This window comes from Procambarus clarkii, chromosome 52 (assembly GCF_040958095.1).
Source record: "Procambarus clarkii isolate CNS0578487 chromosome 52, FALCON_Pclarkii_2.0, whole genome shotgun sequence".
NCBI lineage: Eukaryota > Metazoa > Arthropoda > Malacostraca > Decapoda > Cambaridae > Procambarus > Procambarus clarkii.
In genome coordinates this window covers 10,742,850-10,758,279 of record NC_091201.1, presented here as the reverse complement: position 1 = coordinate 10,758,279, position 15,430 = coordinate 10,742,850, and the positions used below count along the sequence as shown (strand labels likewise).

General features: G+C 39.5%; 1 pseudogene; it reads right to left on the bottom strand.

The window, feature by feature from the left end:
- Positions 1-210: 210 nt before the first annotated feature.
- On the bottom strand, positions 211-14,515 carry LOC138352111 (transcription elongation factor SPT6-like; annotated as a pseudogene).
- Between the last annotated feature and the right edge of the window lie 915 nt (positions 14,516-15,430).

Sequence of the window (15,430 nt, the reverse complement as noted above, 5' to 3'; positions counted from 1 at the left end):
AACAATTTTTTTAATTACAGTACTTATTGTAATGATTAAATATAGTTCCTTATTCTTTAACTGTACAAATTATATATACAAACATATAATTTGAAGGTAGTGAGATAACTTTGTCATCAATACCAAAGACATATATGGCATTCATCATCATAGGGTAGTGTTTGGTCTCCACCAGTGCTCATGTTAGCGCATGAATGGATGATGATGAACTTAACCATGGAAAAGGCGAGGTGTTTGGTTATTATATCGTGGAGTATTGCGAGATGTGTGGTCATCATATTGAGGAGTATGGCGAGGTGTACGGACATTATATTGATTAGTATTGCGAGGTGTTGACTGGTTTCCAGCATTGCATTGTGGCGTCATCCTTCGTCTATTATGTCCATTAGTCGCACCGTTAACTTCCACCAAAGCATCTGCTGCCATTTTGCAATCCTTTTTTTTGCTTGGCTGCTAACTGGGGATCCACAGCGAGATGGCTGAGGTAAGTGTCCAGTTACTTTGGTCATCATATGCTGAGAATATGCTGCCTCATATTGATGTGAGGGAGTTGGGTTTGATGGCACAAGTGTCTGTGATCCATTATAGCGAGGTATGGTGGATGGCCCCGGGGTGGCATACGGTGTCATGAATGGTGTCTGATCTGAAGGTGTGTAAGGAGTATTAGCGTATTTTGAGAAACCATGAGAGAATCCTACAGAAGTGTTGACACTACAAGGTGTATTAGTGGCTGCCTGGGAGAGGTTATGCAGCATTTGTGGATTTAGGTTCTGAGCCACTTTGTGAATTGTGAAGGCATCAACACCCATAAGATATGTGTTGAGTTGCCCATGTATGACGTGCCTGTGGACATCATTCTTGGTGTTGCACCTGATAATGTTCTATGGAAATTCTGCTTAAACCAATTAAGTAGTCCGGCAAGATTTAGGAATTGCATTTTCTGCCTAAACTTGAAACCTTCAGGATTGACAGTTACAAATTCATGGATCACTTTCGCTCTTGGTAAATATGACATGAGAAACTTTCCTGGCAAATCCTTCCTAGGCGAAAAGATATACGGGATCGACTTCGGATTTTTCCTTTTCTCCTCTTTCAGTAACTCTGCTGCTTTCTCCTTATTGCCCATGATAGACTCCTTGTAATATTTGTGTTCAAGTATTTGTCTTACGTTACTGGCCATAGGTAAAATGTGTCTGGTAATAATTTCATCCAAATCATCAAATTCTTCATTTCCAATCCATAGTTTCTGACCAAGAGAAAAGTCATATTGCTTAGCTTGTTCCAGCACATCGATATGCTGACAGATTCCTGTTGTAACTTTCCAGGTAGCAGTGAGATGATTAATGCCTTTACTTGATGGTCGTATGATCACCTCTCCTTGCTCCAACTGCTGCATAACCTTTTCAGCTTCATTATAGTCAATGTTTCTGAAGGAGGGATGAACAATCACTCGCTTTTGATACCGACTTGCTTTTTGGTCCATCATTTTCCTGTCCAAATTTAAATCTTTTTCTTCAGCCTCATGGTCATTATAAGTGTCTTTTGGAGCCTTCCACTTGTTATTTCGGTCCTGAAGGTCTGATGATCGTGACGTGAGATCAACTGAAAATTTATCAGGATAAATTTTCATGATACGACAAAGAACTAAACAATCTCGTCTCACTCTTTCTGCTGGATTTATCACCGTTTTATCCGACAAGTTTTTTATACTGATGAAACCTGATATTCCGTTATCTAATCGAACTTTAATTCCTATGACTTGACCTGGGCAATCACCGGCATCAAAGTGATTCCACACTTCACTTAGTTCAGGAAAATAATTTTTTTAGACAGAAGGGACACTGCCAAAGACCTGTACCTTCAGTTCTGACAGGATAGGCATTATCCACTTGATCTCGACGGAGTTTGCGATGAATAAAATTTGTGACGGTAGCCTGAACAAGCTTACCCACATAAAAAGTCTCCGGCGACTCCTTAGTCAAGATACTGAAAACTTCTTCTGGCGTCGGAGACCTGTAGGTTGACCTAAAATCTCTGTATCTATGTTTCAGCTCACGTTTAATGTCATACAAAGTTGTGTTCTTCTTGCCAAAGCCCTGGTTCTGTAGTTCATTAGCAAAAGCTTTAAGATCAAGCTCACTAAGTTTCTCTGGAGTTTCTAAGATTTCCTTCAAGGCTTCTGCAGGTTCTCCATTTTCATCTTCATAATCTAGTGCATCAAAAGCCATTTTTCGAGCCCAGTCATAAGCTTCTGGATGAATTCTGGTAGAATCTAGAACGTCTATATAATTATCACTGTCACCCAAAGCATTGGTGTCTATTTTAATAAATCCTGCACAGTTAATGAATATCTTTGGACCCATGTGGAAGTTCACAACTAACTGGTTCCTGTTTTCTAGACGATGATTATTCTGCTTCATATTCCTAATAAGAAGGTTGGCCTTTCGTGGTCCTAAACCACAAACAAACTGGACCAAGTTCTGTGTATATGGATGTGCTACGGCACGATTTAGGTTGACCCCAGCTTCATTTGTGCAGTTGACGAATTCAGTGTACAGAGCATCGAGTAGTTCCTTAGAGTTTAATTGGTCCTGTAGACTGTGGAACTTAATGTTAAGTAATTCTTCATCAGCATTACATAGCTGCGAGAATTCAATCAATGGATCCTGAACACGTCGACCAACTGATATAGCCTGCCGTAATAGTGGAGGGTAATCAAGGAAATCTGCTTCTCCTTTCTTGGACATTGCATATATGTGAGCTAGGTCATTGTCAATGATTTCTGTATTTATTTTAGGAAACCTTTCTTGTTTTTCTAGATCTTTGAGAATTTGAATCAGGTCTTCCTTAACCATGAGAGCTTCTCGAGCCTGTCCACATATGGAAATAACATGTGGTTTACAGCGAGTAATAAAATCCTGCATGCGCTTAATATCACTTTTTTTAGCCAAAGCGTCTCTTTCATTGTAAGCATTGCGCCGTTTGAGTAAATGTGGGAGACGAATATATTCACAACAATCACCGTCAATGTCAATGCAACAACCAAATGCTGCCTGGGAAAGGTCTGGAACAAATGCAATAGAAAATACTCTGAAGCCTTTTTCAGTATCCCAGTTTTCGTCGTCACCAGAAAAATCTCCGGGGTTATAGGGTGCAATTTTTATCCAGTTTTTATCTGAGTTTACTGCAACACTTTTCCGTCACGTGATCATTCGATTCCTGGAGCAAACGTTGAGACAATTCCCTTTTAAGATCTTCAATAATCCGTTTGTAGGCAAATTCAATTGCCCGGCCTCTCAGATCATTCCAGTCTTGGACAACCTGGGAAAACTCATCTCGGCAGTACAACTGCTTCATTTCATCCAGGTAAGTCTTAGTTGTACTTCCTTCAATGGTATCGGAAAAGCTAACGGTCAACAGTTTGTCTTCAACACCACATTTGAGATGAAGGAACTGGTCACCCTGTAGATCTATGACTGGTTTGTCCTCTAAATATTCAAGTTCATAAAGTGAATGATGTTCATCAATGATGTTCACAGCCTGAGGAGTGGGCCTGCTACTGATTCTGGCACGTTTAAGGTATACTTCTCTAACTGTGCGTCTTATTAAGGGTTCACAAGCTAGCTGCCAACCAACCATCCTAACAGCTACTTCAAGGACTCGCTCTGGGGTGCTGCATATTCTGAAAATACAAAGTTTTCATCATATTTCATGAGGAATACTTAATAAAAAATACTTTTAGTGTAATGAAGTAATAACTATTATAATATCTACAAAATATTTATTTTACCATATTGCTGAGATTTAAGGACATTTTCAGGAGTTCTGTCCTCTTTTTATTACCCACATTCTTTAATTCAAATATATGGAAAACGTTGAACAAAAGGTGCAAAATTTAGGCAAAACCCCTTCATCTCTAGCCATTTGCACATTCATAGCGCAAAAGAATGCTAAAATTCTATCCATTTGTCTTAATTATATCCTTGATTTATCTTACACTTTCAATAGGATGATGCGGTTAAATAAGTGAATTGAGAGTCCTTTTTTAGTGATGGATTAAAGCAGATGGATTATATATAATATATATGTATATATATAACTGAAAACTCACACCCCAGAAGTGACTCGAACCCATACTCCCAGGAGCACGCAACTGGTATGTACAAGACGCCTTAATCCACTTGACCATCACGACCAGACATAATGAAGTGATAGCCTAAGCTATTTGAACCACCCCACCGCCGGCACTCGGATAGTAATCTTGGGCATAGCATTTTACCAAATCACCTCATTCTTTGGGGCACACGTGAGGAACACAAATGCGAACAAGCCTGAATGGTCCCCAGGACAATATGCAACTGAAAACTCACACCCCAGAAGTGACTCGAACCCATACTCCCAGGAGCAACACAACTGGTATGTACAAGACGCCTTAATCCACTTGACCATCACAACCGGACATAATGAGGTGATAGCCTAAGCTATTTGAACCACCCCACCGCCGGCACTCGGATAGTAATCTTGGGCATAGCATTTTACCAAATCACCTCATTCTTTGGGGCACACGTGAGGAACACAAATGTGAACAAGCCTGAATGGTCCCCAGGACAATATGCAACTGAAAACTCACACCCCAGAAGTGACTCGAACCCATACTCCCAGGAGCAACGCAACTGGTATGTACAAGACGCCTTAATCCACTTGACCATCACGACCGGACATAATGAGGTGATAGCCTAAGCTATTTGAACCACCCCACCGCCGGCACTCGGATAGTAATCTTGGGCATAGCATTTTACCAAATCACCTCATTCTTTGGGGCACAAGTGAGGAACACAAATGCGAACAAGCCTGAATGGTCCCCAGGACAATATGCAACTGAAAACTCACACCCCAGAAGTGACTCGAACCCATACTCCCAGGAGCAACACAACTGGTATGTACAAGACGCCTTAATCCACTTGACCATCACGACCGGACATAATGAGGTGATAGCCTAAGCTATTTGAACCACCCCACCGCCAGCACTCGGATAGTAATCTTGGGCATAGCATTTTACCAAATCACCTCATTCTTTGGGGCACACGTGAGGAACACAAATGCGAACAAGCCTGAATGGTCCCCAGGACAATATGCAACTGAAAACTCACACCTCAGAAGTGACTCGAACCCATACTCCCAGGAGCAACGCAACTGGTATGTACAAGACGCCTTAATCCACTTGACCATCACGACCAGACATAATGAGGTGATAGCCTAAGCTATTTGAACCACCCCACCGCCGGCACTCGGATAGTAATCTTGGGCATAGCATTTTATCAAATCACCTCATTCTTTGGGGCACACGTGAGGAACACAAATGCGAACAAGCCTGAATGGTCCCCAGGACAATATGCAACTGAAAACTCACACCCCAGAAGTGACTCGAACCCATACTCCCAGGAGCAACGCAACTGGTATGTACAAGACGCCTTAATCCACTTGACCATCACGACCAGACATAATTAGGTGATAGCCTAAGCTATTTGAACCACCCCACCGCCGGCACTCGGATAGTAATCTTGGGCATTGCATTTTATCAAATCACCTCATTCTTTGGGGCACACGTGAGGAACACAAATGCGAACAAGCCTGAATGGTCCCTAGGACAATATGCAACTGAAAACTCACACCCCAGAAGTGACTCGAACCCATACTCCCAGGAGCAACGCAACTGGTATGTACAAGACGCCTTAATCCACTTGACCATCACGACCGGACATAATGAGGTGATAGCCTAAGCTATTTGAACCACCCCACTGCCGGCACTCGGATAGTAATCTTGGGCATAACATTTTACCAAATCACCTCATTCTTTGGGGCACACGTGAGGAACACAAATGCGAACAAGCCTGAATGGTCCCCAGGACAATATGCAATGAAAACTCACACCCCAGAAGTGACTCGAACCCATACTCCCAGGAGCAACGCAACTGGTATGTACAAGACGCCTTAATCCACTTGACCATCACGACCGGACATAATGAGGTGATAGCCTAAGCTATTTGAACCACCCTACCGCCGGTGTGGGTGGTTCAAATGGGGTGTGAGTTTTCAGTTGCATATTGTCCTGGGGACCATTCAGGCTTGTTCGCATTTGTGTTCCTCACGTGTGCCCCAAAGAATGAGGTGATTTGGTAAAATGCTATGCCCAAGATTACTATCCGAGTGCCGGCGGTGGGGTGGTTCAAATAGCTTAGGCTATCACCTCATTATGTCCGGTCGTGATGGTCAAGTGGATTAATGCGTCTTGCACATACCAGTTGCGTTGCTCCTGGGAGTATGGGTTCGAGTCACTTCTGGGGTGTGAGTTTTCAGTTGCATATTGTCCTGGGGACCATTCAGGCTTGTTCGCATTTGTGTTCTTAAGGATCAAATCAAGAAGAAATACTCCCAACTATCAAAAGTTGCCACAGAGCGACTTTTACATAGAGCCAAAGTACCGGAAGGAAGACCCACTGCGATGCGGTACGGACAGCCACTGGGTACCAAAAAGATATCCAGAGACATTGCAGTAGCCATACACAGGCTCAGACTTGGTTAAAAGTGCTGCTGGGAGGTAATAAACTTAACAGTTAGTGTCATATCTGTAGAACAGATGCCACTATTGCATTATGTATTGGAATTTGAAGGAACTTTAGCCCTGCGCATCAAATTGAGAAGAAATACATGTATATTCTTATTATTTATACTTTTCAACAAAAGCAAATTAACTACCTGATTGGATATAAATGGCCTGAAGAATGCATGGTGATAAATCCACTTGGCTTCTTGAGTCAGCTCTTTATCTGCTGAGCGATCGTCACCATCTCCACGGGTGCGAGTCACAGGTATCCGCCTCAGCTGGAATCTCTCGGGAATATCCAGCTTCCGGATTTGATGATCTTGGTCAGTCAAATGGCCTCGCTCTAATTCACTAGGTTCAAATACCTGAAAGCATTTATATTTGTATGCGTAATTAATGTTGCCACACACTCATTAACTTGATCTTTATCACCACCACCAACATTTTGTCTCCTACTTTCATGATGTAGGTCGGGTTGAGATTAAATGCCTCAAGCCAGGTACGACAACCTCCTATGATATTCAGCAGCACTTTTCCCTAGTGCATGATCTAAAACTAATTTATATCCAGGTCCCCAAATTACTACTGAGACAGGTTAAATAATATTTGCTGCCTCCCTGCCCGAAAATCTTCTTGCAGGAGGTGAGTATTCTCATTATACCAAACAAGTAGAATATAGGACTGTTTTGTTTTTTAAGATGAGAATGATTTACAGGTCACCATATCTTTCACATCAAGCAAGTCTTTCGCTTCAAGCCTTTCAAAAGGTGAGCAAGTACACTCACCTTTTACAGTGAGTGTACTGCGTCTTGTAACTTAACGTAAACAAGATTTAAACATTTTGGCCCTCAATAAACTGCATCTTTTTTCCCCACCACGAAATTCTTGCTCCATCACACTCACATGTAGTATGTAATATCTTGACCTTCTTGCCCTCAAATTAGCCAAAATAATCTTCGCTCTAATTTTATGTACAATGAACTGACCCACATCGACGCACTCTTCCTTCACTCTTAATTCATATCTTTTACTCATAACTTCCCACATTGTCTTTATTAACATATTCTACACAAACAACAGCCTCTCTCTGGCCGTTGTGAAAATATAAATGCCTTCCTTAATGATAATTACACAATGAGTGTAAAATCTTGTGGCTTGCAGTTGCTCCTCATAACATACCTCAAAGATAGTCTTCTTGACTTGATTCCCGCGATCCTTGCGACCTCGGGGATGCTCTCGTCCCTCATCGCCTTTTTCATCGTTCTCATGGTCATCATCATCATTTTCACGCTCCTCTCATTCTTTTTTTAATACAAAAAACATGAATATTACAACATAAGAAATTAGAGGGTAAATATTTAAGATCCTGCATGCAAGTATCGAATTTGTTATTAAATTAAAGAAAACTTTTTAAACTTCTAGTCAATATTATGAATATTTTTGTTGGGCAGCAAAATCTCCCATTGAGTGAATATGCAAGGCACAACGACGCTGATGGTTGAAATGTAGGTTTGATTGTCCACATAAAAGTTTTTTCAAATTGTTTTATCAACAACGAGAGAGAGAGAGAGAGAGAGAGAGAGAGAGAGAGAGAGAGAGAGAGAGAGAGAGAGAGAGAGAGAGAGAGAGAGAGAGAGAGAGAGAGAGAGAGAGAGAGAGAGAGAGAGAGAGAGAGAGAGAGGGAGAGAGAGAGAGAGAGAGAGAGAGGGACAGAGAGAGAGAGAGAGAGAGAGAGGGAGAGAGGGAGAGAGGGAGAGAGGGAGAGAGAGAGAGAGAGAGAGAGAGAGAGAGAGAGAGAGAGAGAGAGAGAGAGAGAGAGAGAGAGAGAGAGAGAGAGAGAGAGAGAGAGAGAGAGAGAGAGAGAGAGAGAGAGAGGGAGAGAGGGAGAGAGGGAGAGAGAGAGAGAGAGAGAGAGAGAGAGAGAGAGAGAGAGAGAGAGAGAGAGAGAGAGAGAGAGAGAGAGAGAGAGAGAGAGAGAGGGAGAGAGGGAGAGAGGGAGAGAGGGAGAGAGAGAGAGAGAGAGAGAGAGAGAGAGAGAGAGAGAGAGAGAGAGAGAGAGAGAGAGAGAGAGAGAGAGAGAGAGAGAGAGAGAGAGAGAGAGAGAGAGAGAGAGAGAGAGAGAGAGAGAGAGAGAGAGAGAGAGGAGAGAGAGAGAGAGAGAGAGAGAGAGAGAGGGACAGAGAGAGAGAGAGAGAGAGAGAGGGAGAGAGAGAGAGAGAGAGAGAGAGAGAGAGAGAGAGAGAGAGAGAGAGAGAGGAGAGAGAGAGAGAGAGAGAGAGAGAGAGGAGAGAGAGAGAGAGAGAGAGAGAGAGAGAGAGGAGAGAGAGAGAGAGAGAGAGAGAGAGAGAGAGAGAGAGAGAGAGAGAGAGAGAGAGAGAGAGAGAGAGAGAGAGAGAGAGAGAGAGAGCAAACTGCAATAATAAAATACACAAAATATAATGTCAAAATAAAAGATGTCTCTCCAATCCTGGAGTGAGAACAGGAAGAAGGAAAACTTCTCAGATTGTACATCTGAGAAGTGAGAATAGTGTGACATACCTAGTCTGCCACATTATAATTTAATTTACATTTAAATTTGACAAAACACATACCTTCATGTTGTTCAAAGTCCTCAACATGATAATCACCGCCGAATATTTCACGGGCAACCTCCATTCCACCAGGTTCAAGCATAGCCATCCTCTCCTGTTTGACATTGGGTGTCTTGTCATCAACAATGAAATTCTCTTCATCAGACTCTTCCTCCTCTGATGCATACATTTCAGGGTGCTGTAGAGGGTTGGAGAGCGGAGGCCCCATCCTCCTCCTCATCCTGTGGTACCAGATATTAAAGTTATGAATGACAGACGAAGGAAACAGAATCAAACAACTAATAATATTTAAGCAATAACGAAATATCTCTCATTAAAGTGTCAATTATGCAGGTAAGAGGGATAGACTAAAAGGCACACTCGAACTATTTTACTGTATTCAAAATTTCTAACCCACTAGAGCAGAACAAAGAAGAATGACCGAGAGATAGCATCACACACAGTGTCTCATAATAAACATCACACACTACAAACGACATGGAAGAGCTAAGGGAGACATGATCATCACATACAAAATTCTCAGGAGAACCGACAGGGTAGACCAGGTGGATTATTTAACATGTGATGAATACGCATAAGAGGATACAGGGGGAAGCTGCGTATCCAAACAAGCCACAGAAACATTAGAAAAAACTCTTACAGTGTCAGAGTTGTTAGTAAATGAAAATAATGTGGTGGAGGCTAAGTCCACAGTTTTAAATGCAGTTATGATAGAGCTCGAGGATCTTAGGAAGCAGTGCTCGAGAAGCACTGGGATTAATAGTTGAGGGGCGGGAGCTTAATCCCCTCCAACACAACTAGGGTAAGGTGAGTACACAGGGTACCTCTTAATAAACATCGTCAGAAAACAAACAATTTATAAACACTGCTTATGCATATAAAGTGGCACTGAATACAACATAAACTCCAGAGATTTACTTACGTCTGAACCGTCGAAGATCTCTCTTCGAATCTGACCCTGCACATCTTCCTCTTCTTCGTCAGATTCTTCATCCACAATCCTCTTCAAACGCTTATACTTTCTCTGTGAAACAAAAATTCAAGACATATATACATTAATTCATAAACAAAAAATTGTCATGAAGACAATCTATAGTACTATGCTAGTATTATAGTTCTTATTTAGTATGTTAGTAAATTTAGTATCTTATTTAGAGATTTAGTATGTTACACGCTCACGAAACAATTCAAATGATTCAAGGGTTTGGTTATACCTTAGATGATGAGACTTACTTAGGTTATCATTGTAGCACAACCTCCAAGTCAGTGAGGCAGCCAATATTATGAAGCAGTCAAACGTTTAAAAGTACAACTTTTTTTTATATATTGGTCAACCCTTTTTTAAATGAACATTTTTTTTAAATTTATTTAAATCTAGTAAGATCTTGAATTTACAAGACAGCAGAATTGGTTTTTGCTATAATTGGAATCAGCATATATTTCTAGGAAAATTTAATCAAAATTTTGACTAAAATTTTACCATAAAAATTGTATAAGTGTCCAAAACTTATTTTTAAAACATTCACTCTGAAAAATACTGTATACTGTGTATTATATAAATACACTTTTATATAATTGAAATATAAATATATTAAATATATTAGATATATATCAGAAATTAATCTTAAATTATATTTCTCTACTTATATATATGCCAGCAGAAGCAATAATGGTTTCCCAATTTTGTTTCTAATTCATCTAAACGGTGTGAAATTCAAGTTCTTTTCATTCTTTAAAACACAAAAATGCAAATTATCTTTTTCTATCCTGTAAAGAAACTTGTATAAATATAAACAAAATATATATTACAATAATTACTGGAGAAAACTAACCTTTCTGTCAAGTTTCATACCAGTGTTCTCCTCAATAAGATCAATATCATCATCATCGAGGTAGTTTGTTTTATCTTCATCGTCCTTCCGCCGTTTTCGTTTGCCATACTTTTCATTGTCTGACTCCGAACCTCCTTCATCATCCTCTTCATCGTCGTCGTTAATGAAGTCTTTATTTTCTTCACGAATTTTCTCTTCATCTATCAATAAATAACCAGAGATGAATGCGATGAAAGTTCTTTAGTCTTATTGTATTGTTCTTATTAGTTTTACTTAGTTTAGTTCATTTATTATGCAGCCCATAATATAGATTACAGAGACACATAATGGGCTTAAGGAATTAACCCCACAGTTCATTTAGCTAAGCAAGTTAAAATATTGATGAGATAGTTCAAAAATTCAACAGGCTCCAGAACGACCACCTTTGCAGTTTTTAAATTAAGCAACTGACATTTCTGACAACTGACAACTTCCTTCATTTCTTGAAGTTTTGAAGGTCTGGCATATTTCAAAATGCTTTATGGTATAATAACTTGGAAGCACAGAAGCAAGGCTTTAGGATATAATAACTTGGAAGCACAGAAGCAAGGCTTTATGATATAATAACTTGGAAGCACAGAAGCAAGGCTTTATGGTATAATAACTTGGAAGCACAGAAGCAAGGCATAATGGTATAAAAACTTGGAAGCACAGAAGCAAGGCCATATGGTATAATAACTAAGCAATGGGAAGCTTCTGAGCCCACTAACAGTACTGTGATTGATGTCAAGTCACCTAGTTTCATTTTCAACACTTAATAACAACTAAGGTATAAAACGTAGTATTTTTAATAAATATTTTATATCTGTATTTACTAAAGAGGAACTTGACGATATGCCTTCAGCCGAACAAGTCTATGTGGGTGGGGACGAGGACTGGTTGACTAGTTTAGCAGTTACCAGGGAGGTTGTAATTAAACAAATAGTAAAACTCAAACCAAACAAATCCCCAGGGCCGGATGAAGTGTTTGCCAGGGTGCTTAAAGAATGCAAAGAGGAACTTCGCGACCCACTGTCTACCATATTTAATAAATCAATAGAGTCAGGCAGAGTGCCAGAGTTTTGGAAAGTTGCTAATGTGATACCAGTTTTTAAGAAAGGAGATAGATCACTTGCGTCAAACTATCGGCCAATTTGCCTAACGTCTATTGTGGGAAAGTTACTCGAATCGATAATTGCAAATAAAATTCGTCTTCATCTTGAAAAAAACATAAATTAATAATTGAGTGGCAAATGTTTTTATAAATGGCCGTTCATGCTTAACAAATTTGTTATCTTTTTATTCTAGCTTAGTTGAGGCAGTTGATAGTGGTAAGGACAGTGATGTTGCGTATCTTGACTTTAGCAAAGCTTATGATACAGTGCCACATGAAAGACTGATTAAAAAGATAGAGGCTCATGGTATTGGGGGTCCTATATTAAGTTGGATTAGGGCATGGCTATACCAAAGGAAACAGAGTTAGTATAAATGTGGGTTAAGTCAGAGTGGGATAATGTTGTTAGTGGAGTGCCTCAAGGCTCTGTCCTGGGACCTCTGATGTTTATAATATATATAAATGATTTAGATTAAGGTTTGAGTAGCAACATCTGCAAATTTTCCGATGATACAGAAATCGGTAGGGTAGGTAGGGAAATTAATACGGAAGAAGACTCACTATCACTTCAAGTTGATCTAAATAGGGTTTTGAAATAGTCAAAGGATTGTCAGATGCAGTTTAATGCTGATAAATGTAAAGTTCTGAGTCTAGGTAATGATGGTAGAGTTACAAGATACGAGCTTGATGGTGTTGATATTGCGAAGATGGATTGCGAAAGAGATCTGGGAGTTATGATTAGTAAGAATTTAAAACAAAAGTATAAATGCATGAATGTTCGTAATAAGGCAAATAGGACAGTGGGATTTATTAATCGAATCTTTAATAACAAGACACCTGGTGTGGTTCTTCAGCAATATCTCTCTCCGGTTAGGCCCCACTTAGATTATGCTGTTTAGTTTTGGTCGCCGTATTACAGAATGGATATAAATTCACTTGAACGTGTCCAGCGTAGGATGACTAAGTTAATTCCCCAAATTAGAAATTTTTCATATGAAGAAAGATTAACAAAGCTTAAATTGCATTCACTGGAAAGGCGAAGAGTTAGGGGGTGACATGATAGAGGTTTACAAGTGGATGAATGGACACAACAAAGTAGATAATAATAGGGCATTAAAAGTAGCAACACAAGACAGAACACAAAACATTGGGTATATATTAGATAAATTTAGATTTAGAAAAGACTTGGGTAAATACTGGTTCGGTAACAGGGTTGTTGATTTGTGGAACCAATTACCGCGTAATGTGGTGGAGGTGCGGTCCCTCGATTGTTTCATGAACATGTATAAGTGGGCTTGGGTGGTTATAGATAGGAGCTGCCTCGTATGAGCCAATAGGCCTTCTGCAGTTGCCTTTGTTCTTAACTACGTCTCGTTAAAAATGACAAATATATCAGAACATTAACAATACATTTATATCATACATTTATATCAAATTATTTAAGATTGCTGAAAGCAGATTGCTGAAATAGAGGGATTTCAAAGAACATATACGGCATAAATAAACGAGATAAAGCACCTAAATTATTGGGATACGTCCTAATAATTCATTGACAAAGTGATCTTAATGCTCTCCAAATGTACTCGATAGAAAGAGAAAGGAGAGATATCAAATGATATACACGTGGAAAATACTGGAGGCCCAGGTCCCAAATCTACACAGTAAATGACAAACTGGAGTAATTGACATGGAAGAAAATGCAGAATACAACCAATGAAGAACAGGGGGGCCATATGAATAACCCGAAACCACTGAATAAACATGAGAGGTCCACGGTTGTTCAACAACCTCACAGCCATAATATTGACGGATATTTTTTAAAGATAAAACTAGATAGTTTTCTTCAAGAATTGTTGGACTATGGTGGATATGTGGTACGCTCCAAGCAACAGACCGTTGGACCAAGCTCTCAAAATTCAATCATGGCCTCGCGCCGGGTTTGAGGAGTAGAAATTCTAGAACCTCATCAGGTATGGATGAAACAAATTCATAGTATATATACAAAGTCTTGGAATCAATGAGAACTTTCACATTCACATTCAGCACCGCTCCTGTGCCAGGAAAGTCCACTACGGGCTCACCATAGCCCGTGCTACTTGCCCCGCTTCTGTGCTAGGAAAGTTACGGGCTCACCATAGCCCGTGCTACTTATAACTTGTTCCGAGTAGCTGAATCTATAACAACAACAACAACAACAGCATTGAGAACTTTTGCATCACTTACCATCGTCATCATCCTCTTCAGAAGAGTCATCTATAACTGTTTTTAGTTTTTTCAATTTTTTCCTTTCATTTTCTTCATTTTCTTCTTGCTCTTCTTCACTTTCCTCTGCTTCTGAGTAAATGAACAGGGACATGATTGGTGGTCTCTCTCTCTCTCAAGTCCTGAAGATACAAGAACATTAAATTAATAGCTTTAATTTTGTTCTTATCATATCTAACATACTGATATGGAAGTTTTTTTTTTAATAACTGATCCTCATCTATATAAATAAAAATGGAAATGTTCGTTTGTTCAAAATCGCTAATCTCCGAAAGTTCCATTCGCCTCCGAGCGGATTTTTATATACATATTATATAGATGTAACCTCTGTGGCTGGAAAAAAAAATGTTTTTTTTCTTAAAAACTGTGTTTTTCATGTAAGAGAAATCTTCGTAACCTTTTTACCGATTGCTTTGAAATTTTGACACAACGTTGCATTTAAACAGGCTAGTGTTTTTATATACCTACTATATACATGCCTCATCTGTGACAGGAAAAAAACATGTTTTTTTTTTAAACAACGCTATCTGTAATATGTAGGAGCAACACATGCTGTAATCTCCATATGTTCTTCACCGATTGCTTTGAAATTTTGACACAACATTCCATTCGAATACATGCATGTTTTTATATACCTACTGTTTAGATGCCACACCTGTGACCTGTAAAAACATGCTCTTTTTGAAAAACAGCGCCATCTGTTGCACGCAAGAGCAACACGCGCTATACAAAATATGTTACGATTCCATTTCAATGTTTCCGATTGCATTAATAAATTGAATTTTCATAGATTTTTATGTTTTTTCATTTTGATTTAATTATTTTGTGTGACATTGCGTTGGAATTGAGCTGTGTTGTTTACCATACCGTTCATTTCATATAGTTTATCTGTAGATATAGTTTATCTGTTTCTTTTTTCATTGTTTTTCATTTCGTTTTTTTAAGTTCTTCTCAATTTTCAGTGCAATTGGTGATGAAATTGAGCTGTGATGATTGATCTGCGTTTTAA